This window comes from Microcaecilia unicolor, chromosome 7 (assembly GCF_901765095.1).
Source record: "Microcaecilia unicolor chromosome 7, aMicUni1.1, whole genome shotgun sequence".
NCBI lineage: Eukaryota > Metazoa > Chordata > Amphibia > Gymnophiona > Siphonopidae > Microcaecilia > Microcaecilia unicolor.
Genome location: NC_044037.1, coordinates 58,359,486 through 58,387,472, shown reverse-complemented (window position 1 = coordinate 58,387,472; position 27,987 = coordinate 58,359,486). Strand labels below are relative to the sequence as shown.

The 27,987-nt window shown below is 41.5% G+C and overlaps 1 protein-coding gene across 2 annotated transcripts in view; it reads right to left on the bottom strand.

Moving 5' to 3' along the window:
• Positions 1 to 27,987, bottom strand: part of DACH2 (dachshund family transcription factor 2) — an 847,419-nt gene that overhangs the window by 642,475 nt on the left and 176,957 nt on the right. The gene's annotated exons all lie outside the window — the stretch shown is intronic.

The window sequence follows — 27,987 nt, the reverse complement described above, 5'->3', positions numbered from 1 at the left end:
AAGTACATTTTGTTACAGCTCAGTTATGGATTACATTATGAAGTGTTATGAGACAAGTTTTGTAACAAGGAATATAATAGTGGAAAAGATCATTGAGACATTGGAAGGAAAGAACGGGAAACTAAAAGGGGCGATACATTGGAGGGAACCCGCGGGAAACAGGAGGGGCGGTATATAATAACAGGCAAGCATTTGGTATACATTTTCTGTGAGTAAGGTATGAGTGAGGTAAGTTTGAGGGAGATGAGAAGGTGAGGTAGGGGAAGGGAATTCAGAGTGGCTGTAGTGATGCATTGTTGAACAGTGAGTGCGGTTTTATGTGTTTTGGTTCTTTCCGTAAATTTCCTCAAAGAGGTGGGTCTTCAGTAGTTTGCGGAAGGTTTTTTGCTCGTGGATCGTTTTCAGGTTGCGTGGCAATGAATTCCAGTACTGCGTGCTCATGTAGGAAAAGGTTGACGCGTGCAGTGTTTTGTATTTCAAGCCCTTGCAATTAGGGAAGTGGAGGTTGAGGAAAGTTCGGGATGATCTTTTGGCGTTTCTTGGTGGTAAGTCTATTAAATCCGACATGTAGGCTGGGGCTTCACCGTGAATGATTTTATGGACCAATGTGCATACTTTAAAGGTAATGCGTTCTTTAAGTGGGAGCCAGTGTAGCTTCTCTCGTAAGGGTTTAGCACTTTCATATTTTGGTTTTCCTAAGATGAGTCTGGCTGCTGTATTCTGGGCTGTTTGGAGTTTTCTCAGTATTTGCTTTTTGCAACCTGCGTATAGTGAGTTGCAGTAGTCCAGATGGCTGAGAACGAGGGATTGCACCAGGCTACGAAAGACGGATCTTGGGAAGAATTGTCTTATTCTTTTCAGTTTCCACATGCAGTAGAACATCTTTTTGGTTGTGTTGTTTGCCTGAGTTTCGAGTGTTAGGTGGCGGTCAATAGTGACTCCAAGGATTTTTAGCGTTTCTGAGATTGGAAGGTTTAGTGTTGGTGTGTTTATAGAATTTTATAGAACTTATTTCGCACAGATTTTTTAGGCGCCATATATAGAATCTAGCCCTTAGTGGGTAACAGGTTATATCACGTCATATAGCCAACATAAGCACATAAGCACCGCCACACTGGGAAAAGACCAAAGGTCCATCAAGCCCAGCACTCTGTCTCCGACAGCGGCCAATCCAGACCCCAAGAACCTAGCAAAACCCCCAAAATTTAATAACAATCAATGGACTTTTCCTTCAGGAATCTGTCCAGACCCCCTTTGAACTCAGCAAGGCCAGCTGCCGTCACTACCTTCTCCGGCAATGAGTTCCAGAGTCTAACTACGCGTTCAGTAAAGAAAAACGTTCTCTGATTTGTTTTAAACCTACCACATTCTAATTTCATCTTGTGTCCCCTGGTTCTATTATTGTTAGAAAGTGTAAACAAACACTTCACATCTGTCCGCTCTACCCCACTCATTATTTTGTAAACCTCTATCGTATCACCACTATCTAACGACTTCACTATCAACTAACGACTAATAGTCAGCGCATCGCCAGCTAAGTTGGTGGCCAAATTTGACCATCAAAATAGCAGAACTATCTTTGGCCGGTTTCAATTTAACCAGCTAGTGCTGAATATTGGCTTGCCAGTTAAGTTGAAACCAGCCAAAAAAACACCCGGATATTTTATGTCAGTCACCGGAAATATCCGGGCTCAGCACCAACCGCAGGAGTCAGGCCGGCTAACTCCCGTGATCTGAATCTGTGGCCCCTTTGTAACCTCCATCTTAGTTTGACCTTAAATCTGAATAAGACTGTTTGCTGTAATGAACAGCTAGAAGCTCTCAGCTTTCTTATGATCTCAAGTCAGGTCATTTCCATAACATGTGAGGCCTAGAGGACCTGGCTACCTCGATGAAATGCATATCAGGCATATGATACAGAGATTGCAGTGCATTGAATAGTTGGTTTAAATCAAGACACCTTGATACAGATAAGGGCAAAGTTTAAAAAGGGGTTGGACGGTTTCCTAAAGGACAAGTCCATAAACTGCTACTAAACGGACTTGGAAAAATCCAAAATCCCAGGAATAACATGTATAGAATGTTTGTACGTTTGGGAAGCTTGCCAGGTGCCCTTGGCCTGGATTGGCCGCTGTCATGGACAGGATGCTGGGCTCGATGGACCCTTGGTCTTTTCCCAGTATGGCATTACTTATGTACTTATGGCCATAGTCGGTGTGGTTTGAGCACAAGTTAAAGACTAAAACGCTTCATGCTGAAAAAGCTAAGTTTGTTGTACTACTTTTTTCAAAATAATTTTTTTTATCACTACGAAAGGGTATCACTAGCAAATATTAATATAGATAGATAGATAGATTTAATGATCTAAAGAAGCAAAGGGTTATTATTTTATGCCAATGATAGGAACCACACTGCAAGATCCTGCAAAAATAATTAAATGTATTTGCAGGTAGGGCTCTGAGGCTTTTCCCCCACTGATATACTGATATATGTAAGCTTTTTATAAGGGGACTGGACTGATATTGTTAGCATTTAGAAGAGTGTGTTTGGAATTATTAGGATTTCTCTTCTAGTCTCTATTTTTTGATAAGCTTTGGAATATCAGGCCACATATTAATGGTCCAGTGCTCCTGGTAGGAAAAAGAATGCCAACTTTGAGCCACCATTATTTTGCACAAATAACACAGATTACAGAGTTCAACACAACGTTCATTATTCAATTTGCATAATAATTAGGTGCTGTGTGTGCATTTCCAAGTTACATGCTTTGCATGTGGATTAGCATGCACTGAGGGGGCAATTCTATAACATATGTGCTAACATTTATACACCCACTATATAAGTGTAGTAATGGCATGTAACCGCCACAATTTTGTCTAAACTAATTCACAAAGCTGGTATTTGCCAGGGAGGGGGAGAACACATGGGAGGAGAATGGTCAGGTCTTCCACGTAGGTGCATAACTTACAGAATACTGTAAATTATGTTTGTACCTCCAACATTTATGTACAAACATTTACACCAGCTCTATGATTACACCTAACATTTTAAGCTCATATATACAGAACCCAGTTAGGCCAATATTTTGTAAAGAAAAACAAGTGCCTATGTTCCTTTATAGAATAGGAACTGTGTACCATGAGATCTGTTAAATAACTGTCCTTTTAAGAGTAAGGTTATTGTCAGGGGCGGCCCATGCCTGAAACAAGGATGAGATGGGGCCCTACCCCCCCCCCCCCCCCGGAGTCACACCCCCCCATGTCCAACTTCTTTCTACCCTCTCTCTCTCTGCCAACTCCCTCTCCCTCCCCCCTTCCTTTCTCAACCCCTCTCCCCGAGCCTACCTTCTTTTTTTGTTGTTTTCAAAAGCTGGCGACAGCAGCCATCCCTACATGCTGCCCTGCCGCCAGCACCGGCTTCTCCTCTCTACTGCCACAGCCTGCCTCCAAGGAAATAGAAAGTTACATCAGAGAGGCAGACCGTAGTACAGAGGAGGCAGGGCAGCATATAGGTATCACTGTCAACACCAACGTTTGAAAAACAAAAAAGAAGGTAGGCTCAGGGAGGGAAGTTGAGGAAGGAAGGGGGGAAATTCTGCTCAATAAATAGTGCTGCCTGAGGCCCTCACTGGCTACAGTTATAGTGGCTGTGAGCTAAGAGAGGACAATAATTCATTTACTTAATTGCTTAATGTGCTTGAACTTGTGGAGCAGTATTTAAACTCACCCTGGTATGTACACACAAAGGTATGCAGTAGGAAAACATACCCCTGGAATCTATATATGGAAAAACAACCACAAAAAGTGGAAAGAACACAAAGATCCCATGGGGTGGATAGAATCAAGAAGCAAGGAGTGGGAACTGGATCAGGCTCTTCAAATACAGGCTCAGGAAGCCAGAATGGAATTATAGATGTTTATTTAAGCTGTTTCGGGATATGCGTGCCTGCCTCATCAACGATAAATGTGATTATCAAGTATACCCATCAAGACTCCTGCCTCCACTGCATGCAAATCTATCTCATGAATATTCATTGTGGATATACTGAAAACCTGACTGGCTGGGGTGCCTCCAAACCAGGTTTGGGAATCACTACATAAGGCTATTCCTCCACTGCTTTTCACTGCCAAATCTAACCCGTTTCCATTTCAGTTATTTATTATTTCACTAATCAGTTTCAGTTGCTTTTATATATTTAAAATGCTTATGAAAAAAAAACATAGAAACAAATTTTAAATATTATATGCAGAAAACTTTTTCCATTAGGAAGATATTTCCAGTAGGATCTTTTTTCAGCATTACCATGTCAAATAAATGTGGATTCTACCTGTCAGGACATGGGGGGGGGGGGGGGGGGGGAGAGAGGGGCATCACTTTTTGTAATTTAACAGATACTTCATAGCCAGTACATTTCAAATCTATCTTTCTTATAGAATTTAAAAAGCTGATCAGCATATGATTTAGTGTCTGCTTTTTCACACAGGATCCTATGACCGCTTGAAAATGTTTTCTTTTGAAAGTTTATTTTGAGTACAAGATTAGAATTTAATTGTTTCCTTTCTAGAAAAATATGCTTTTGGATTACGTTTGATGAAAAGGACACTTGAAAGTCAAAATAACTGCAGCATGAGGGTGATTATGTGATGAGGTCTAGGGCAGGGTAAGCAGGCAAGCTGAGGGCGGGGGTGGGGTGGGGGGTTTCTAGGATCATTTGAACCAAGTTTTGTAAATAAAATCTCAAATAACGAATTCTTGTTTTGTCTGCACAAATGTACACCAGCAGTTCAAATGCAATTCTGTTTGGTTAACTACTTATGTTTCTTTTCCACTAACACAACACTTATGCTAAAATTACAAGATTCTCTCTAAACATCTGGAGGATTAAAGATGTGAAATGGCTTGGAGTACTATTTCACATGTCCCCAGAAAAAGCTCTGTAATTGTTCTCTTGAGCAAAGGATTCCAAAATACTTCACAGAGACAAAATTAAATCAATCTCAATTTCAATGAACCATTGAAGGAGCAAGAGCTGATAAACCTACCACTGAACGCCACTGAATCTACTCTACTGTTTACTATAGGGAAGATATCAAAGGAATGTCTGTGATGTCACAATTCAGGACATTGTTACATAAGAGTTCTACCACAGGCACAAAATCAAGAGGCCCATTGGGTCTCATTCAAAAAGCTTTAATTCTCCATGATCAGCCTCTGGTAATAAATCTTTACTGAATACCATCTATAGTATTGGGGACACTGGTGGTACAATGTGACGACCTCAGCAAAAGAATGTGGATGCTAAACAGGGATTTCTTTTTAACCCTTTAGTAATCACTATAGGAAAGAAAAGTACAGAAAGAAGATAAACAAATGGGCTCTATTTGTGATTTGGGCACGCAAATACCAGCACTTACAAGTGCATCTCACGTACATGTAAAAAAAATCCAATTTTAGAAAGTCAGGTTTACACATACAGATCATGACCATGTGCATCTGGAAAGGTGGCAGAGATTGTGACAAATGATTAAAGGATTCTCTACCAAATTGGCAGAACGTAGACCTGTACATTTTTAAAATTGCTGATATACATATGTATGTTTCAATACTTACACATCTATGTTCCAATATACCCACATACATGTGTGTGAGTTTTGCCACATCAATGTCTATGTTGCTGTGTTGCCACTATTGATGTTTTAGTTATTGAAAAATACCTGACTTGACGGACTTCCTCAAAACATGGGATCAAATAAGCAAAATCACCTTAAATAACATAACACCCACAAAAGTGAAAAACAAATGACCAAACATGGTCTCACTACGGCTCAACAGTGAGGCACTCGGTGCTAAGAGACACTGCAGGCAACTCACAAGAAAATGGAGTAAAGAACCAACCCCTGATAACAAGACCATCTGGAAATGGGCAACCAGAACCTATAAAAGGACCCTCAAACAGGCAAAACTGAAATTCTATGGTACCTATATAGGTTCGGGCCCACCCGATATTAAAATGCAAGGCTAGTTGACAACCTTCTGAACACACAGAACATGACAACCACAAACGAAAACCCACTGAGCGCATCGTACTTAGCCACTTACTTTGAACAAAAATTGGCCAACATCAGGGCCAACCTCCCTACACAACCAGTACCCAATGAAAACTACCTGGATTCTATGGAGACCCATAATGCCCCATCTCATGCCAACAAATCCTACTAGACCCTCATTCACTATATCCACAACCACAGAGGTTTGCACACCTCACTAATGAAATATGCCAAATCCCACTGCTTATTAGATGAATGCCCCTCCTTTCTACTGCAAGACACCCCAGTTTAGTTCATCGGTCTACTAACCAAATATACAGTGGGGGAAATAAGTATTTGATCCCTTGCTGATTTTGTAAGTTTGCCCACTGACAAAGACATGAGCAGCCCATAATTGAAGGGTAGGTTATTGGTAACAGTGAGAGATAGCACATCACAAATTAAATCCGGAAAATCACATTGTGGAAAGTATATGAATTTATTTGCATTCTACAGAGGGAAATAAGTATTTGATCCCCCACCAACCAGTAAGAGATCTGGCCCCTACAGACCAGGTAGATGCTCCAAATCAACTCGTTACCTGCATGACAGACAGCTGTCGGCAATGGTCACCTGTATGAAAGACACCTGTCCACAGACTCAGTGAATCAGTCAGACTCTAACCTCTACAAAATGGCCAAGAGCAAGGAGCTGTCTAAGGATGTCAGGGACAAGATCATACACCTGCACAAGGCTGGAATGGGCTACAAAACCATCAGTAAGACGCTGGGCGAGAAGGAGACAACTGTTGGTGCCATAGTAAGAAAATGGAAGAAGTACAAAATGACTGTCAATCGACAAAGATCTGGGGCTCCACGCAAAATCTCACCTCGTGGGGTATCCTTGATCATGAGGAAGGTTAGAAATCAGCCTACAACTACAAGGGGGGAACTTGTCAATGATCTCAAGGCAGCTGGGACCACTGTCACCACGAAAACCATTGGTAACACATTACGACATAACGGATTGCAATCCTGCAGTGCCCGCAAGGTCCCCCTGCTCCGGAAGGCACATGTGACGGCCCGTCTGAAGTTTGCCAGTGAACACCTGGATGATGCCGAGAGTGATTGGGAGAAGGTGCTGTGGTCAGATGAGACAAAAATTGAGCTCTTTGGCATGAACTCAACTCGCCGTGTTTGGAGGAAGAGAAATGCTGCCTATGACCCAAAGAACACCGTCCCCACTGTCAAGCATGGAGGTGGAAATGTTATGTTTTGGGGGTGTTTCTCTGCTAAGGGCACAGGACTACTTCACCGCATCAATGGGAGAATGGATGGGGCCATGTACCGTACAATTCTGAGTGACAACCTCCTTCCCTCCACCAGGGCCTTAAAAATGGGTCGTGGCTGGGTCTTCCAGCACGACAATGACCCAAAACATACAGCCAAGGCAACAAAGGAGTGGCTCAGGAAGAAGCACATTAGGGTCATGGAGTGGCCTAGCCAGTCACCAGACCTTAATCCCATTGAAAACTTATGGAGGGAGCTAAAGCTGCGAGTTGCCAAGCGACAGCCCAGAACTCTTAATGATTTAGAGATGATCTGCAAAGAGGAGTGGACCAAAATTCCTCCTGACATGTGTGCAAACCTCATCATCAACTACAGAAGACGTCTGACCGCTGTGCTTGCCAACAAGGGTTTTGCCACCAAGTATTAGGTCTTGTTTGCCAGAGGGATTAAATACTTATTTCCCTCTGCAGAATGCAAATAAATTCATATACTTTCCACAATGTGATTTTCCGGATTTAATTTGTGATGTGCTATCTCTCACTGTTACCAATAACCTACCCTTCAATTATGGGCTGCTCATGTCTTTGTCAGTGGGCAAACTTACAAAATCAGCAAGGGATCAAATACTTATTTCCCCCACTGTATCTCCTTCTCTTTAGGAACTGGAAGCTTCCCAGTGACCAAAGGCAATATAATGCTGGCTCCAATCCCAAAAGAACAAATTGGCCAAGTTAAACGACGTCACAAATTTCAGACCAGTCACCTCCATTCCACTGCTGTCAAAGTCATGGAAGGACTGGTTATCTGACAACTGATGGAATATCTATCAGCACACTCGATCATACACTCCTCCCAGTCAGGCTTTAGACCACACCACAATTACTGAATTGGTTCTAATTTCACTAGTAAATGACATCAAACTAGAGATCAGCAAAGAAAACAAAGTTCTGGTAATGCAGTTTGACATATCTAGCACCTTTGACGTAATGGACCATGACATCCTCCTCCATCTCCTGGACTACATAGGCCATGGAGGACTGGCGTTGAGCTGGTTCTCCAGGTTCTTCAAATCTAGGACTTACCAGGTCAAGGAAGCCAATCACATATCTTCACAGTTGTCCCCACGCTGCAGTATACCACAAGGATCACCTTTATCCCCAACTTTATTCAACATCATGATGACTTCCCTCAGCCATAAACGTAAGGCAAATAATCTAAAGACCCACATCTATGCTGTCATCACAATCTATATCCCCTTTTCAGGAGACATAGCAGATATCACCAGTTATAGAGCTGGTGTGATTATGCTTTCAGAAAATGCAAATGTGTTTTTGACTACCTGCTCTAATATTCTATAGAGAAAGCAGGCATTTGTTTTTTTGGAGGAGGGGTAGAACAGGCTTAAAATGCTTCCCTGTTATAGAATTACCCTCACAGGGCCTGAATGTATAACCTTTGCATGCAAAAGAGGCAGTCCTGGAGGTTGGGTAGGAAGGGATTTGCATTTATGCAATACTTTAGGAGTTAAAGATTGTAAGCAGAGTTTTCCCAGGAGTAAAGTTTCAAAGTGGAAGTACATGCACAGTGTCACTTTGAAAATGCAGAAGGAAATCAATACAACCTATCCCTAAGATTTATTATTTGCCCCAGGGGGAAACACTTAGACACATAAGAAAATAGCTTGCAACAGAGTGACTAGGGTTCAGGAACACCCACTAGAAAATAAGACTACAAAATCTATTCTTCGGGTTTTTTTATGCAATATAGCCAGATAGGGACAGAACTCTTAGGTAGTACTTTGAAATAAAGACAAGTTGTTTGTGGGAGATAAGTATGGGTATTTCCTGATGTGTGTTGTAGCAAACAAAATAAAAACATTTCCGGCAATGCATCAAGTGGTCTTGGCTTTTGGTGTTGATTTTTTCCTGTGTTTCTCATGTACCTGATCAAATATGAAAATGATCACCTTCTGGCCAATATTTAGCTCTATTTAACCATCCAAAAATAGCCACTGACTGGTTAAATAGCGTTTTGGCACCTAATTGCTAATATTCAGTGTGAGATAACCAGTTATCTCTGCTGAATATTCGCGGTCAGCCCTGAAAAGATAACCAGCTATATCACACTATAACCGGACGTACACAGTGCTGACCAGTTAAATTAAGTGGCCAAATCGGACCGCCAAAATATCAGTCCTATCTTTGGCCACTATAAACATAATCGGCCAGCACTGAATATTCACTTAGCTGGTTAAGTTTGAGCCAGGATAAAAAAAAAAGGGATATTCAATGCGGGTTACAGGAAATGGCCCGACACTGAATATCTGGGGCAGCGCTAATCACGGCACTTATGCAGGCTGCCTCCCGTGATCTGAATATTGGGCCCCATATCTTTGAAGGCACTAAGGGGTCCATGTACTAAGGCGCGCCGAAAAATGGCCTGCGCTAGTGTAGGCACGTGTTTTGGACACACACAGATCCATTTTTCAGCGCACCTGGAAAAAAGGCCTTTTTTGTTGGCAGAAAATGGACATGCAGCAAAATAAAAATTGGTGCACGTCCATTTTGGGCCTGAGACCTTGCCACCACCCACTGACTTAGCGGTAAGGTCTCACGCGTTAAGTGGGCGGTAATTGTCAACATGCGTACAATGCCGTTACCGCCCGGTTTTTGCCATGTGGTAGAAAATAAAAAATATTTTCTGGCATGCATATTAAACAAGCGTAAAAATTAGAATTACCGCCTGGAGCACGTGGTAGCCGGGCAGTAGTTCTACTTTGACATGTGCTGTACGCCCTATATGCCTTAGCAAAAAGACCCCTAAGTAGCTAAAGAGATCCCTGAATGGTAGAATCTCTTATCAATGTGAGTGTGTGATTCAGTTCGTTGTCACAGGTCAACATCTTAATGCTCGGGTGTTGATTGGGTAGATAAAATGCAAGGACTTGTGGGTCACTGCTCTTAGGGCCTCTTTTACCAAACCGTGCTAGCAATTCCTGGTGCGGAAATGCTGACAAAGTGACTTGAAAATATAGCCCTATTGGCATTGTCGGTGAAATCATATAAAAATATTTCAGTTTTTCAGGGCTATCAGAGATAAGAGGCTGTTCGTTTGACTTCATGTCAATATATACTGATTTTGGCATCTCTGGATGAGCTGCTTTTTCAAGACAGAATCAAGGTGACCGTCTGTACATTTGCTACAGTCATTTTCATCATTATAATCATTATACTTCAACAATAAAAGATTATTGTGTAGCCCCTGAAGCAGCCCTGCTGGGCGACACACGGCCTGTGTCGGGCTATTTTATACAAAGTTTATAAAAGTTACTATACAGTAACCAAGAAATGTTAATCTTTAATTCCTCAATATTATAATCCTGTTTCATAGGTGTCTCCTAAAGAGTTTCTTTTATACACATCATGATAGGAATGAACCTCACCCTTAAAGCAGGGTATGTGGAGTACAATCTTAATGTCTCATATTTACTGCTACTGTTCTTTTTAGTACATTATACCTAAGAGACCTTTCTTCTGAAGGTTATAAGGCGTAATATATATATGCAAAAAAACAAACAAACCAAGGTGTACTTAGATACTCTTTTTATCAATCCAGTGGCACCCAACACAATTGGAACCATTCCTTTTCATTTCTGCTATATTGTCTTGATTTCTAATTGCATCTTTAGGTACTTGAGTATATTTTCCTTTCTATATGCTATGCAGAATAATCATTTGCTACCGACTCTTCTATTTGCAAATAATGCTGGTCTTGTGTTTTAATGCTCTACCGCTAAGTATGGTTTTCATGCATAGAGTTTTTAATCAGTTGGAAAGGAAATACCCCAGATCATCACAATGTCTTCATTCTTTACAATTTTATCTGGGTTATAATCCAGTGAATGAGTCATGCTACCTTATTGTACAATTCTATGTACAGACCTGACATCAGTACATTGCACCAAGTCAAAGCAAGTGTGATCATTTCCAGTTCTGCTTTACAGAGCATGCATTTGTCATTTCACCTGTTTTTCCTGTGTTTTTGTAAACCATTTAGTCCATAGGCATATTGTACTATCTGGCACTTATGAAGCTCTCAACTTTTGTTTTAAATTCGCCCTTCTAAAGCCATTTTTATTTCAACTTTGGATTGACTGGTAACAGTTGAAATACTTCTCTGTACTCTCTGCTGTATTTTTGCTTTAGCTAGTTTTTCTATATGAGCTGATTCTTTAAAGAGTTTTTTTTCCTCTTGTTTTGCAAATTCTTCTGCTTCTTTCCCCACATATTCTAGAGAAGTCTCACGCATTCCTTGTAATCATTAGGAATGCTTGTACAGGTTTAATGATGGAGACCATCTGTAGCCATTTGCTTTTGAAATTTGGTACTTTTGTGTATTTTGACTTGCGAACACCTATGGAGTTGTTGGTGTGTTATCCAAAAACATTTCAAGGAAAGAAATATTGGCAAAGTTGGTCAACAGTAAAGTGAAATGTAGAAAAAAAAAGAGCCACTATATCTACAGAAAGTGGTACTGAACAGTGTTGAATACTGTCCCAGTGTTCTATACTGCCAACCTATGTCTTTTACAGGCCTCAAAAGGAGGTATCAAACTGAAACTTAAATGCATCAATGTTTTTATTTCACCACAGACTTTTTGTTAGAAATGAAGAGAAACTGTGAATCAGAAATGGGCATTGCTCTAGTCTTAGCAAGACAATAGAGTATTAAAGAACCGTGCAAATGTTCATGAACAAGAACACAGAATGATTCAAACTGAAACTCTCCTCTAAACTGGAAGTGAATCCATTGGAATTGGATGCAGGGAAAATCTAGCAATGCTCTACAGAGAAAGCCAGAGTGTATGTCAAATACCTCTGACAGATGATCCTTTACACAAACAACACCCATAGATCTATTCAGGGCAACTTCAATAGCATCAACAATTTTCTCAGATGGGGTTAAAACAACAAAGAGCCTTGAATACAGGCTTGTGGTTCACAGTGTCAAATGTCCTTTGCAAGCCAACATTCATCTCAGAGTGGCAGCTTCTCACCATAACCCATGTTAAACAGTGTTTTTATAAGTGAATTTGAACAGTATAACTTCAGTGCAGTACAAACCCTCTCTAATTTCTTCCGGTGAAGGTTTTAACGTGCTCACAGATCCAATTACTAACTTGCATTTAATAGACCAGATGCTTTTCTGATGAGCAGTTAGAGCAAATTGCAAAATTTGGAAAAGCTATGAACTGAAAAAAAATGTTAAATATAGTATCTCTTATATAAGACTCCTATATCATCAAATTACCTAAAAAATGTTTCAATAGAAACTTTTGTGGTGCTACTATAGAATGGTCCCATATCCTCAACCAACTGCCCAGTGACTACTAAACGAGTCATAAGAATTTTCAGCACCACGCTAAATGACAAATTGTGGTACAAAATTTTTGTTCTTGTTCCCTTGCACTGAAAGCAAGAAGTACTATTAAGCTACTGGCATAACACAAGAAAAGTCAACTGAACCCACCCCCACCCCTTTCAAGACCAATAGATCAAATGCCCATTTGAATAGCTTCCTTTTCAATTGCTGTGTGCCTTCCTATCTTCTAACGTGTGGAATGCTAAAAATAGGTTTGACATTATCTATGTACTCAATAGCGTGTATTTTTCAATTAAATCTTTTTAACCTTTGTTCTCTAAATGTTATTATGATTGTGGATTCTTTTGTCCAGGCAAACAACTTGTACCTTTTCACCCTAAGGTCAATCTAATTGTCCTTTTCAAATGCTGCAACATTTTTTTTTTTTTTTTAGAAAATGTGATAACCAGAGCTGAGCACAGTACTGTAACAGTACCTGAAGTTTGTGTAATAAAAGTTTATTCTTTTTTTTTTCTTTAAATTTATTTATTGCTTACAATGATCAGAGCCCTGAAAAGAGTATGAAGGGAAATAATTTTGTTCACATCTTTTTCAGTTCAAGGTAAATTACATTCAGGTATAGTGTATATTTTCCTGTCTGAGACCACAAGGAGCTGCACTGGGTTTTGAACTGGAGGCCCTTGGTTCTTAGCCAACTGCTCTAATCATTAGGCTGCTTCCCCACTCCAGAGACAACTGTTACTTATGCAAAATAGATGAACAGGACAACTTCTGCCCATACACCTTTATTCTATTGTTCCCATTATGGATCCCAGATTCTTTCTATAGCGCTATAGAAATGTTAAGTAGTAGTAGTAGTAGTAGTAGTAGTATTTTTCCGTCTACTCATTGTCAGCAGCAAGAAAGTTCACTAATATTTTCAGACCTTCAAGTCAGTTCCATTCATTTGGTTTACATTGTTACCACTTTGCTTTGTTTTGTTTTATTTCAGTTTAGGGGCCTATCTACTAAAATGCAAAGCAATTTACAGGGGCCTAGCCAGATTTCGGCAGGAGTGGCGTCCAGAGCCTGAGGTGAGGGGGCACATTTTAGCCCCCCCTGGCGCCGCCGACCCACCGTCACTTTTGACCCCCCCCCCCCCGTCCCTTTCGACCCCCCATCCCTCCGCCGCCAACCCTCCCCTGTCACCACCACTGCCAGGTACCTTTGCGCGTTTGCTGATCTGGATTCTGTTTCTGTGAGTCCTAACATCCTGAATGTTCCTACGTGCAGGACATCAGGACTCACAGAAACAGAATCCAGATCAGCAATGCGCCGGAGACCGGCGCTGAAGAGGACTTTGGCTGGCAGGGGTTGGGGACCCCCGCAGCAAAGGTACCTGATGGCGGCAGCAGGGGAGGGTTGGCGGCAGCAGGGGGAGTCGAATGTGATGGGGAGGATTGGCAGCAGGGGGGGGTGAAAGCAGGAGGGCCAGGGCTAAATCTGCAGAGGCCCATGCCCCCACCTAGCTACACCCCTGAATTAGCACATGACTAAACAAGCACAGTTAGTGCAGAAGCATGGTTAACAATTACCATAGCAGTGCATGATAATTCACATGCTTAATGCATAGAGTGTTAAGGGGTGGGAAACGCACTGAGAATAGATATGGGTTGTGCAATGCAGTTCACACATGGTACTGCAAATAAAGGAGCCCCTTTACTAAAGCTTAGCATGTCCTATTTTATACCTATAGGCCATGCAGTGGTGTAGCAAGGGCGGGGTGGTGGGGGCGGTCCGCCCCGGGTGTCAACGGTGGGGGGGTGCTCTGCTAGCGAGTCCCTACCAGCTCCATCCACCCGGCAGCTGTGTGATGCAGCGCCTCGCGTCTGCGCTGCTGTAAAAGAAGAAAATCACTTCGTCGGCCCTTCCCTCACTCTGTCCCACCATCGAGGAAATAGGATGTTACATCAGAGGGCGGGACACAGTGAGGGAAAGGTCGCAGAGTCGCGCAAGGCGCCGGTGGGCGGAGCTGGTAGACAGGTGGGGACTGGGTTGGGGGGGTGCCGTGTTGCCCTGCAGTCGGGGGGGGGGTGCGCGCAGCAGCGATCCGCCCCGGGTGGCAGTGAACCACAGAATGCCACAGAGGCCACGTACCACTTAGCGCATGCTAATGTCCATTAGCGCGTGCTAAGTTTTAGTAAAAGGGCCCCACAGTTAACATGCAGTAAAGTATTTTACTGTATGGGAACCCCCTTAACAGTTAGCAGACAGGCTTTGCACTTATGTGTTAATTTTTACATTTAATGAGCAGTAAGTACAAAGCTTTACCATACTTTAGAAGCCAGGCCCTTTAATATTTATTTATTCTGTAATAAGAGATCAGCTCAGATTCGTATTGGCTAGGCAAATTTGATAAAGAGGAAGACCAGAAAAGAGAGAGTTACAGTAGTCAAGACGAGAGATAATTAAAGAGTGAACCAGTAAACAAAGGGATTGGAAATCGAAAAATGAACAAGCAGCTCTTATATGTCTGAAAATATAAAACAACGTTTGGACAACAGAAAAACTGAGGAGCAAAAGTGAGCCTAAACGAGACTACCGCCAGGCTGGCGTGCCCCCTGGAAGTAATTTCGGATTTGGCATGCGCCCATAATGCTGGGACAAATCATTTTTTTTATTTCCTACCACACGCAGCATTTCCAGTGTTAATCGGCAGCTGCTGCGCGCGGACTGGTCACCACGTGTGTAGCGCATGAGCCCTTACCACTAGGTCAATGGGTGACGGTAAGGTCTCAGGCCAAAAATGGACACAAGCTGGTTTCAATTTTAGCACATGTCTATTTTCCAGCCCCTTAAAAAAAGCCCCTTTTTCCTAGACATGGTAAAAAATGGCTGTGTGTGACCAAAAGATGCACTTGCCCTACTGCGGCTTAGTAAAAGGGCCCCCAAGTATCTTAGTAGTATTTTTTAAGGAATAGGAAGATTATAAAGAAGTAGAGGAGATGATAAAGACAATGACCCAACAAGAGGAAAAAGAAGAGAGACAGTTTGTGAGACATTCAATTTCAATTGATTGGCACAAAGCCAATTAGCAATCTTATTTATCTTCCTAGGAATTTCTTTGATAATCTAAGGTGAACATGAATTAAGAGGAAACAATTTGATATCAAGATGAATAAAGAAACCCCTAAAGACTGCATAAGAAGAGCCAGTGGCTGCCATCCGGGACAGGTCACCGCTACGCCCCCCCCCCCCCCCCCCACCAGTGCATCACCCTCTCCCCCGAAAGCACTTCACCCCCTCCCCCCAAAGTGCATCACCAATCTCCCCCACTCCTGAAGTATATTATCCTCATCACCTGGGGGTGCAAGAAGCAGTCGAACGGCTATCGGCTCTGCCGGTGCCTGCCCCGGAACAAGAAGTAACATCAGAGGGAGCAGTGAACCGGCGGAGCTGACTGCTGCGTGACTGCTCCATGCACCCGGGGCGGACTGCCCCCACTGCCCCACCATTGGTATGCTACTGAGAAGAACAAGAGGAGAGAGAAATACATTAAAGAGGACTGGTCCCAACACAGATCCCCGAGGGCCTCCACAAGATAAAATGGGTGAAGAAAAAGAATTTTGCCACTGAACCTGAAATACTCTGTCAGATAAGATTTAAACCAAGAAAGTGCAGAACTGATAATTCCCATGGCGTGACCTAGTGGTTAGAGCACCAGTCTTTCAATCCAGAGGTGGCCGGTTCAAATCCCGCTGCTGCTCCTTGTGATCTTGGGCAAGTCACTTAACCCTCTATTGCCTCAGGTATAAACTTAGATTGTGAGCCCTCCTGGGACAGATAAATATCCAGAGTACCTGAATGTAAATCACCTTGAGCTACTACTGAAAAAGGTGTGAGCAAAATCTACATAAATAAATATAGCCTCAAGTCAACAAAGCAAGATCTCATGATTTACCAATTCAAACACAGCACTGAGGTCCAAAGAGATAAGAAGGACCTCTTTGCTGCTATTGAGAGAATGATGCACAAAATCTAAAAAAAAAAAATGCCACAAGTGACTGTTCAGTATTATGAGCCTGAAAGCCAGTTTGACAGTAATACAATGCATTAGTGCAATCGAGAAATAATGTCAACTAGTGCCTAAGTTACTTCAGAGAAAAATGGGAGTTGTGAGACTAGGTGATAGAGCAAAGTGTTTGATGGATCCAAAGAAGAATCTTTGAGAACAGGAGATACAGTAGCTGTTTTCCACTCGAGAGGAAAATACCCTGAGAGAAGACTAGTGACAACCAAGGTTTGAATGTATAAAATTAAGGACGGACTAATCTGCTTCATGAAATAACCAAGAAGAAAGTCAAAAGGAGCCATGGAAGAGTTTGCAGCAGATATCAGAATGGTTGGTAATTTGAAAGAAGACATAGTACTAACAGAAATAATTCCACCAGCTGAGGGGAAAATACACAAGGAAGAGAAGAAGGTGGCCACCAAATGGCTTCAGCTATTACAGAATACTGTTGTGAAGATCAGACCATGTAACCCCTTTATTAGCTGAGCAGCACTAACAACCAATCCTCAGCTGAATTCAGTTTAAGATTGTGATGCTCACCCATTGCACCTATTTTCTGGGCAATCCATCCTATAATTTATAATCCTATTCTGTCCATTTAAGTCTACTGATACTAATCTCCCAATTACTCCTTCTTTAGCTAAGCTGAGTCTGAATTACTATGTACTTCTACTTTCTGGTGCCTAGCTCCTACTTTATGGAACCAGCTCCCAATTACTCTTCGATTAGAATCTTCAGAAAATAAAAGTAAGGCAGCGTTCAAGAACAATGTTTTTTAATGCTATTTTTATCAAGCCTGCATTAGCTTCCCCCATCCCTCAATGGTTTCCACCCAATTCTGTCATAATTCATTTTAGCATCGTCTTCAGGGGAATTATGTTGTGCTATTCACAGTTCCCCTACCTATGTGTTTCGTCTGTAGTTTGTATGTTCTACAGTGTGGTTATTTCAATATTCTGCCTACATTTTGTTTACTGGTATCTGTGTGGAGCACGGGGATTTGCAGTGAACTTTGGGTGCGAGGAGTTACACTAACTGAAACCAGGTATAATCCCAGAATGCAAGTTGGGCATGGATCCCCCAAATTCTACAACACTGGTGCATTTTAATGGAAAGTCCGTGGCCCACCCATGCCCCTCCCATTACATTGCCCCCTTTCTAGATCCGCATGGAAACCACTTGGGTGCTACTGTGTAATGGGCACGTGTATTTTTGCACGGATATGCCGTTTCTGCCCTGTTTTGGCACCTTGCATCCATTAGAATGCTTTTTAGAGCCAAAGATTTGGCACAGAAGTAGCACATAACGTTCGGTGTCATATATAGGATTTACCCCATAAGGTGGGAAATTATATAACAAGTGCTAAAAGTTTATGTTTGTTTGTTTTTAAAACTTTAAACCTGCACATCTACAACCCTGAGCAGGGACCAATTCACAATCATAATAATAATACATATTTCGCAGACATACACCAAAACATAATATCTGCTGAAACTCAAAATCCAGCAGTGATCAAGCAGTCCAAGACTTGCCCTAAGAAGAATTATCAAACGCTCACTGGAACAAACTGATTTTTAAAATTTGTCCATGTTTCGTAAGGCTTGAAGCTGAGTAGGTACAGAATTCCACAATCTTGGACCTGCAATATAAAAAATCAAATTCCAAAACTTATTAAAAAAACAGCCTTAAAAGAAGGAACACAGAGTATACTAGAAGAGGTTGAATGCAAACGTGCTGAAATCGCTGGATACATTTTACTGGTTTTCACTTTGAATACTAGTAATAAGATTTTATGTTACACTCAATACACAATAGGCAGCCAATGTAAAAATACAAGGGCAAATTTTCTTACTAAAGGCAATCTCAGTACCGTCTATGGAAAAAAAACATCTGGAACATCAGCCAATACAGAACAAGAAACAACAATAACCAAAAATGTTACCTAAGAGCTATTCTGGAAATATGCCCATAACTTACATAACACATATTTACAAGGAGTACACATAGGCAAAGCCCAGGTACAGCACCCACTTCTAAACTTACAGAATATTGTAAGTTACGTGCACTCTGACTTTTAGGCATCAACACTTACACTAGCTCTATGGCTGGTGAAATTGCTGGCACCCAAATTCTAGGTGCAGGGCCGCTGAGAGACTGAGCCGGGCCCGGGGCAGGGGCAGGGCCGCCGCCCCCCCCCCCCCCCCCAAGGATCACCGCCGTGCCACCCCTCCAAATCGCTGCCGCAACTGCAATGCAAGTACCTTGGCTGGTGGGGATCCCGAGGCCCCACCAGCAGAAAAGGTCTTCCTCCAGCACTGCTCTTCACTCTGCCCATTGCCTTCCCCTGAGGCTGCTTTTTCTCTCAGCACATGCTTGGTTTCAAAACCGAGCATGCGCAGCCTGAGGGGAAAAACAGCCGCTTGGCAAGCAACGGGCAGTGAAGAGCAGTGCTGGAGGAGGACCTGCACTGTCTGCTCCTCCAGGTCCTCCCTAGCCTCCAAGGGAGGCCCAACGCCGGAGTTTTCTCTCTCCTGCTCCTGTCGGGACATGATCACCCGGGTCCCATCAAGAGCAGGAGAGAGAGAAAGACCCAGGTGCCAGGCCCCCCTTAGAGGCCCAGGCCCGGGGAATCCCCCCCCCCCCCACCCCTCCTCTTCACAGCCCTGTCTAGGTGTGTATCTAATCTGTTAGAACAGTATTCTATATAGAAAAGCGGGTGTCTACATTCTCTTATAGAATAGGCTCCTATCAGCCTATTTACAGGCACCCAGTTATAGAATTGCCTTGAAGGTGCTAATTCAATTTCTCAGCCATGGTGCGACCTCACCTTGAGTATTGCATTCAGTTCTGGTTGCTGTATCTCAATAAAAGATATAGCAAAATTATAAAAGGTTTGAAGAAGAGTGACCACAATGATAAAGGGAATGGAATTACTCTCATTTAGGGAAAGGCTAAAGAGGTTAGCGCTCTTCAGCTTGGAAAAGAGATGGCTGGGGAGAGATAAAATTCAGGTCTACAAAATACTGAGTGGTGTAGAATGAATAGAAGTGAATCGATTTTTTACTCTTTCAAAAAGTACAAAGACTAGGGGACACTCAATGAAGTTGCATGGTAATACTTTTAAAACAAATAGGAGGAATATCTTTTTTCACTCAAAGAATAGTTAAGCTCTGAAACTCTTTGCCAGAGAATGTAGTAACAGTGGTTAGCATATCTGGGTTTAAAAAAGGTTTGGACAAGTTCCTAGAGGAAAAGTCCATAGTCTGCTATTGAGATAGACATGGGGAAGCCACTGCTTGCCCTGGAATTGGTAGCATAGAATGTTGCTACTATTTGGGTTTCTGCCAGGTACTTGTGACCTGGATTGGCCACTGTTGGAGACAGGATACTGGGCTAGATGGACCATTGGCCTGACCCAGTATGGCTATTCTTATGTTCTCTCATGTCCACCTACATCTCTTTCTCTCTCATACACACACATGCTTCACTTACCCCTATCTTCTCTCTAACTATCATACTTCACTCTACTATTTCATGTCTTCCTTTAGCTTCCTTTGCACTCTCTTCTCCTTGTACCAATTCAAACTTCTGCTCCTCCTTCACTTCCTCATGCTTGCTTTCTCCATGCTGATAGGTCAGCAGAAGAAAAAGGACAGCAGCAATGATGCCTCAGTCTGATCATCTTTTTCTGCAATCTGGGGCCCAACTCAAAGTTTGAACCAAGGACTGCATAGTGATGCTAAGCAAATAGCATAAGTTAAATGCCAAGTACCAGAGGAGACAGATGCAGCCCAAGGTACCACAGTTCTCTCACTGTCATGGTGCATGAAAGGGGAGGCTAGGGGAGTGCAAGGTGCCCAGTCAGCCTAACCAACGGCTGCCCTCCATATCTTCCCCTGCCTGCCTTTGATTTTGTAGAAGCGCTGACAGTTTTTCTGCCTTTACAATGACAGCAGAATCTCTGGAGACAAGGAGAAGGAATTCTTGATTTGGCTAATGCCTTTTTTTGGTTATGGTTATGTTTATTGGTTTCTTGCTATACCGCTGTTCAATAAAGTCAACACAGCGCTTTACGTACTATTGATTAGAAAGGAAAAGCATCACAATAGATCAATGTGAATTACATTCAGCTGCACCAGTTATTTCCCTATCGCTGGAGAGCTTACAATCAAAGTTGGATCCTGAGGCAATGGATATTAAGTGACTTGTCCAAGATCACAAGCAGCAGCAGTGTGATCTGACCCAGTGTTCCCTGGTTCTCAGTTTCCTGCTCAACTAGGCTATTCCTCTGCTCCTTCCCATAGTGAATGATAGCCATATAATTTTATAACAGGAATTCACAAGATCTGGTTAAATCAATTTAAACAATTTTTTTACATTTATTTCTTGACATTATAGAATATATATATATAACATAGTAACATAGTAAATGACGGCAGATAAAGACCTGAATGGTTCATCCAGTCTGCCCAACAAGATAAACTCATTTTACATGGTATGTAATACTTTATATGTATATCCAAGTTTGATTTGTCCCTGCCTTTCTCAGGGCACAGACCATAGAAGTCCGCCCTGCACCAGCTTTATTCTCCGAATACCGGCGTCACCATCCAATGTCCGCTAAGATTCCACAGATCCATTCCTTCTAAACAGGATTCCTTTGTGTATATCCCACGCATGTTTGAATTCCATTACAGTTTTCATCTCCTCCATCTACCGCAGGAGGGCATTCCACGTACCCACCAACCTCTCCGTGAAAAAAATACTTCCTGACATTACTCCTGAGTCTGCCCCCCCCCCCCCCTTCAACCTCAATTCATGTCCTCTAGTTCTACCACCTTCCCGTCTCCGGAAAAGGTTTGTATGCGGATTAATACCTTTCAAATATTTGAAAGTCTGTATTATGCCACCCCTGTTTCTCCTTTCCTCCAAGGCATACATGTTCAGGTCAGATACACACATACAACCTATACACACAGGGAGGGTTAGGTGAGGTCACAAGGAGTGGAAGTGGGAACTGAACCGGTCACCTCTGGATGTCAAGACCAGTTCTCTAACCACTAGGTCACTCCATATGCCATTACTCTAATGGAATATGTGCATATTTGGTGCCTAAATATAGGTGTCTTCTTTAAAGAATAACTCCTATATTACATGATTCAGTTAGCTATCAACTAGAAGTGGAGTTAACTGTTCTGTGTTGACTGCCACATTCAATTTAGTTTAGTTTATTTAACAGCTCATTTCTACATTTACTACGAAGCATGGGCCCCACTCCCTTCTACCTGGAATTACTCCATACTAAAGGGGATATTCTATAAGTGAGCGCCTCCATTTAGGCTCCCCGATGCCACATTATTCTATAATAGCATCTGGGCCCCTAGATTCCATTATGGAATACTAGCATAACCCAACATCAACGCACCTTACATTTACATGACTGTAGTTATACCAGTCATACACCTGGAATTACAAAAAAGTAGCAGCGATGCATGTAACTGACAATACTCTGTAATTTTCGTGCATAAGTGGCAGCCTTGCCCATGAATACACCCCTTACATTTATGCACTATCCTTTGGATTCTATATAGCACAATTTAAATTGTGCATGCAAATCCATTCGTATTCTAGATTTGAGCATGAACTTAATTAGTTAACAAGACAATCAGTGCTTATAATTGTCACATAATAAACAATTATTGACACTAACTGGCATTAATTAGAATTTACACGCACAACTAAGTGTATTCTGTAACATGATGCTCATAAACTCTAAGTCGCATAGTTCAAAAAGGGGGCTTGGCCATGGGCACGGAATGGATGGGTCATGGATGTTTCTAAAATCTATGCACATTTCTCACAGAATACACCTGGTCCGCACCTAATTTAGGCATCAGAATTTACATCATGTTTTACTTGGCATAACTGCTCATGACCAAATTTAGTCGCGCAGACAGGTGCTTGGCGTATTCTATAAAGTACACCTAAATTTAGGCATACTTTATAGAATATTCCTAGGTGTATTTTTTTTGTGTGCCAATTTTTCAGGTCTCATTTCTGCTACTGTCAATAAAGACCTTGTTCAGGAAGACACTCATTGTGAGAGGACTTTTTTGGATCCACTGTGTGTTTTGCCAATTTTTCAGGTGCCATATATAGAATCTAGTCCTATGCCACTTACACAACCTTATAGAATAGCGCTTAAGTGCCCTACTGGTACTTTCATGGATAAGTGAAGGTATTCTGTACATTTACATACTCCAGTGGTGTATAACTGTGGGCACCCTGCTATAGAATTAAGGTGCTGTGCTAATTGTTAACATGAGTCTGCACTAAGATTTTACATGCAGTAATTCCCATATTACAACAGGTGGGAATGACTTCAAAACCAATAAACCAGAATGAAGTACCAAAACCTTTATTCAAATGGAGGACTCACAACTTCAATGGACCCTGGACCCAACACAGGCCATGTTTCAGTGACAAAGCCTTCCTCAAGGGTCCTGCTATAAACAATCCAAAACAAGAAGGGAACTAAATCCAATTAGTATCAGCACGTGGAATTCCAAATGACGGAGGCATCCGTGCTGACTTGTCTGTTCTCCGTTTGAATAAAGGTTTTGGTACTTTATCCTGGTTCATTGGTTTTCTGGTCATTCCCACCCGTTGGGCTCTGTTATTTTTCCCCGTGGAAGTGGACAATTCCCAAATTAAACAGCTAACACAACTTAGTAAAAAGACCCTTAAGAAAATAACTGATCAGAAATGGTGATTGTTCTTCTTAAGTTTGTATTTCATGTAAATCTGCTAAGATCAAGCGTGTTTCTCAGACTGGCAGACTGTAAGTTCTAACAAATTGATAAGCAAATGCATAACACTGTAAGGCCAGTCAATGCATATTTATCCATGCAGTGCTTATATCAAGAAGGCACAGAGAAGAGGTTAAGATGTAAGGAACATCTGCTTCATTTAAAAAAAGGTTTGAAGACACAAGACCAGGGAACAATTGCAGTGTGAAACATGAGATTCCAAAGAGAGTGTTCAGTTTAATACTGCACAATTTCACAAACAGTTCTGTAGAGAAACGTTCATTTTTGAATAGTTTCTGGGCAACACCCTCTGGAATTAAAAACCTTTCTTAAACAATATCTGATTTGTCAAGGTTCTTCCCAACGGTGTCCTATAAAGCAATAACAGATAAGCCTGTTAAGTTAAAATTTAGAATAAAGTGAGAATCAATATGGATGCTTACGACAGCAAGATGTTAAAGTGCAATCAATATAATATGAAATATTAAATTGGAGTAGCTTTCCCTATTCACTGAGGACTCAGCTCACTCTGGTTTTCAACCTATAAAAGCTTCCCAGAGAATGATATTCAGCAACTTCAGTGAATAAAATGAGTCACATCCTATTCTAAGACAGGAAATATGGCAAAGAGACCTGATTATCTTAGCATAGGTGCTAAATCATATTTATCTAGTATAAATGTTTTCTCTTGCAAATAAATACATTCAGGTTAGTATTCTAAAGGACTTACACATTTACCACGGAGCAGTAAATATATAACTCTCAAGCCTCCAATTTTCAAAGGCACTAGGTGAGGACAGTTCTACAATGGGGCTTGTGGTCAGAGCCTATTCTATAAAGGAACACAAGTGCCTACTTTCCTTTATAGAAAGGGCATGAGTTTTGATATACCTCCTTTCTGTAATACAACCAAAGTGGTTTACATTATATACAGGAACTTTCTCTGTCCCTAGTGAGTTCACAAGTTTTGTTTTTGTACCTGGGGCAATAGAGGGTTGAGTGACTTCTCCAGAATCACAAGAAGCTGCAGTGGGAATTGAACCCCGTTCCCCAAGTTCTCAGCCCACTGCCTTGGGGCACTCCTGCATATATGCCACTGTTCTAATGAAATATGTGCGTAATTGGCATATAACTATGAATGTGCACTTTATAGAATTGTCCTACACATGGATAGGGCCAGAGAAAATCACTAAACACTTCAGCACTATCTGTATAGAGCAGGGTTTCTCAACCCAGCCTTCGGAACACACCAAGCCAATTTGGTTTTCAAGATATCCACCATGAATATGCATGAGATAAAGTAGCCCGCATTGCCTTCTTTGTATGTAAGTCTTTCTCATACATATTCACTGTGGGTATCCTGAAAACCAGACAGGCTGGGTGTGTCATAAGGACTAGGTTGAGAACCCCTTTAAGGAGGGTAAATTAGGCATCTAAGTGAAGTAAGCAGGAAGGTGCTTATTTTGGTACCATTTCATAAAGGCAGAAGTTGCCCGTATGACTTTATAACATATTAATGCAAATCATGCAGCACCTCACACATAGATTGACAGCAAAGGCATTATGTTTGCACAAGGACAGATGTATATATATCTACATGTAAAGTCTATGAGTAAGTGTATATATTAACATATTTTATACTCAAATGGGCATACTTTGCAATTCTGCCCACACTCCATACATACTGGACCGGATTCTATAAATGGTGCTCAAAAATGGGCACCAGAAAAGATCAGCACTAAGTGCTGTTCTACAACGGGTGCATGTCCTTTAAATAGCGCTCAATGCTGATTCCTGCACCCTAACTTTGGGTACTGAAACCTGGGGTAAATGCTAGCTGCACTGACCCACTATTTTATAACACAACACCTAACTTTTAGGAAAGCCCCTGATATACCCATACCCCTCTGATGGCCACACCTCCGTTTGAGATATGTGCTATGGCAGTTGGGTGCCCAGAGTTATAGAACAGCACACAGCCTGATGTGCACACAAATCCTAATTGGTGCCAATTAACGTCAATAATTGATTGTTGGCATCTAATTATTGACATTGATTGGCTCGTTATCCAATTAAATTGTGCCCATCTTTGGGAACCCTAATCTTGGTGCCACATATAGAATCCAGGGCACTCTGAGGTCAATATTTATTTATTAGGATTTATTTACCGCCTTTTTGAAGGAATTAACTCAAGGCGGTGTACAGTATGAATAAATCAAACATGAGCAATAGACAATTACAACAGTAAAAATATTCAAATAACAATACAAAGTATGGCATAGTATACTACTTTTGTTATTCAACACAATCTAAATTACGGAAACCACTGGTTTAAATTCAATCCCTTACTATATCTTCCAGTTGGTACTTGAGTATTTTTCTCCCAGCTGGTACTCAACTTGATAAACTTATCCAATTGGACCTCAATGCTTCCAAGCTTTGACCCATCTCAAAGAGATCACACTTTGCTCAATATTTATATGAGCGCCAACGCTATCGTTGGAGCTACTCTTATCATTGGTCCTGTTTCTTGTTTATTCCTAAACTGACCTAGTGTTCACAGGTCAATGTAAACCGCCCCCCCCCCAAGGGCGTAGAGCTCGTGGGCCAATGGTTTTTCCTCCTATTTTCTGGGGGGTTTTTTTTACATTGACCTGTGAACACTAGGTCCGTTTAGGAATAAACAAGAAACAGGACCAATGATAAGACTAGCCCCAATGATAGCATTGGCGCTCATATAAATATTGAGCAAAGTGTGATCTCTTTGAGATCGGTCAAAGCTTGGAAGCACTGAGGTCCAATTGGATAAGTTTATCAAGTTGAGTACCAGCTGGGAGGAAAATACTCAAGTACCAACTGGAAGATATAGTAAGGGATAGTATACTACTTACAATATCAACACAATACGTAATAGAACATTTTAATTGACAATGCAGGGTATAAGCAAAGACGGAACATATAGATAGGTCAGAGAGTAAGAGGAGTTAGAAAATAAGGTGAGTAATTTAAAGAAAGTTGCACATGAGGTCTTTCAAATCATATGTGCATTCAGTGACATAATCCATTTGAGAAACACCACTGAATATCCACATCTTGCTATTTGTGAAGACCATTTGACCATCTAACTTACACATTTTGCAGTTGCGTTATCAATGCTGTTTAAATTGCCTGTCTGGGGCTAACTGGACATTTTCAGCGGCCCTTAACCAAATAGAACTGAATATTGCAATTAACCGGGTATGTTTTTGCTGGCTCTGTATACCTGGAAATTCAATGTCGGAGCCTGGTCATGGCCTGACATTGAATACCTGGGTGTAATGCCAGTGCTAGTCAGTAAAATGCTGATCACCGCTGGCTGAATATCAGGCCCATAAATTTGACAATTAAGTGTATAATGATTTATATATCCAAAATTACATGTTCAACTAACCTGGATTTTTATTTTTAAGATATACTTATGTTGGCCCCTACTGACCACACAAGTGCTTTGAAAATTGACTTCTTTGCTAGATTCCATTTTCAGCAGGTAATATGTGGACTTTGTTTACAAATTCTAACAGTATTATATTCTCATCATGCTTCTAGATGATGTTTTTTAGAACTGTATCAAGCTAGCTTGAAATGCTGATAAGTCTGTCAATTTAGGGTATCAAAGTATAGTATTGCTGAAACCTTTTGAGAAGGAGTTAAGCATCTGAAGCACCACACTGGCTGCTTTTCTTAGCATACAGATAGTCTTAAAAAGTTTCATTCCTTGCAGCTTTATTCAATTAAGGCTGCCCCTATCCCAATCAATCCCAACTGTAACCCACCTGGTTTAATTCTTCCAAGTGAAGGCCAACTCTTTTAATTCAAAGCTGCTTATTTGACTGTGGGTCTTATCTGCCTTGACTGGTCTGCAAATTCCAAGGAGCAAAGACAATCCCTTATGTGTCTCTGTAAAATTCTGCTGGTAGCACTAGTGCTATATAAATGACAATAATAATTGGACAGCCTGGATGGGGCAGATGGTCTTTTTCCGTCATCATCCAGGAGGTTACTATATTAGCTCTCTACTGGCACCTCAGAAAATACACAAGATTCCACGATAAGCACTACAGTGATTATGCAAAATTATGCAAAGCAGCTTGCTTCCTCTTTTCTAATCTAGAAGGTGGGTATGGTTTAAAAGGTTTTCTAAAACTTAGCTGACAGCCAGATGGATTGGAAAAAAGCCAAGCTGTTATTATATTTTTTGAAAGATTATTGCAGGTTTTATCCTTGTTTCATCTCATTAATGTTTGTTTACACGATGGCGCTCTTCAAGGGCCCCTCAGAAAACAGTCAAGGCACACAACTCCAAATGTTTCTACTGGAAAAAAAAGCTCAAGTTCTGGAGCACAGCCAGCAAAATGGTGCATTATTACTTAAGAATTATTTTGTTTTCAAGAG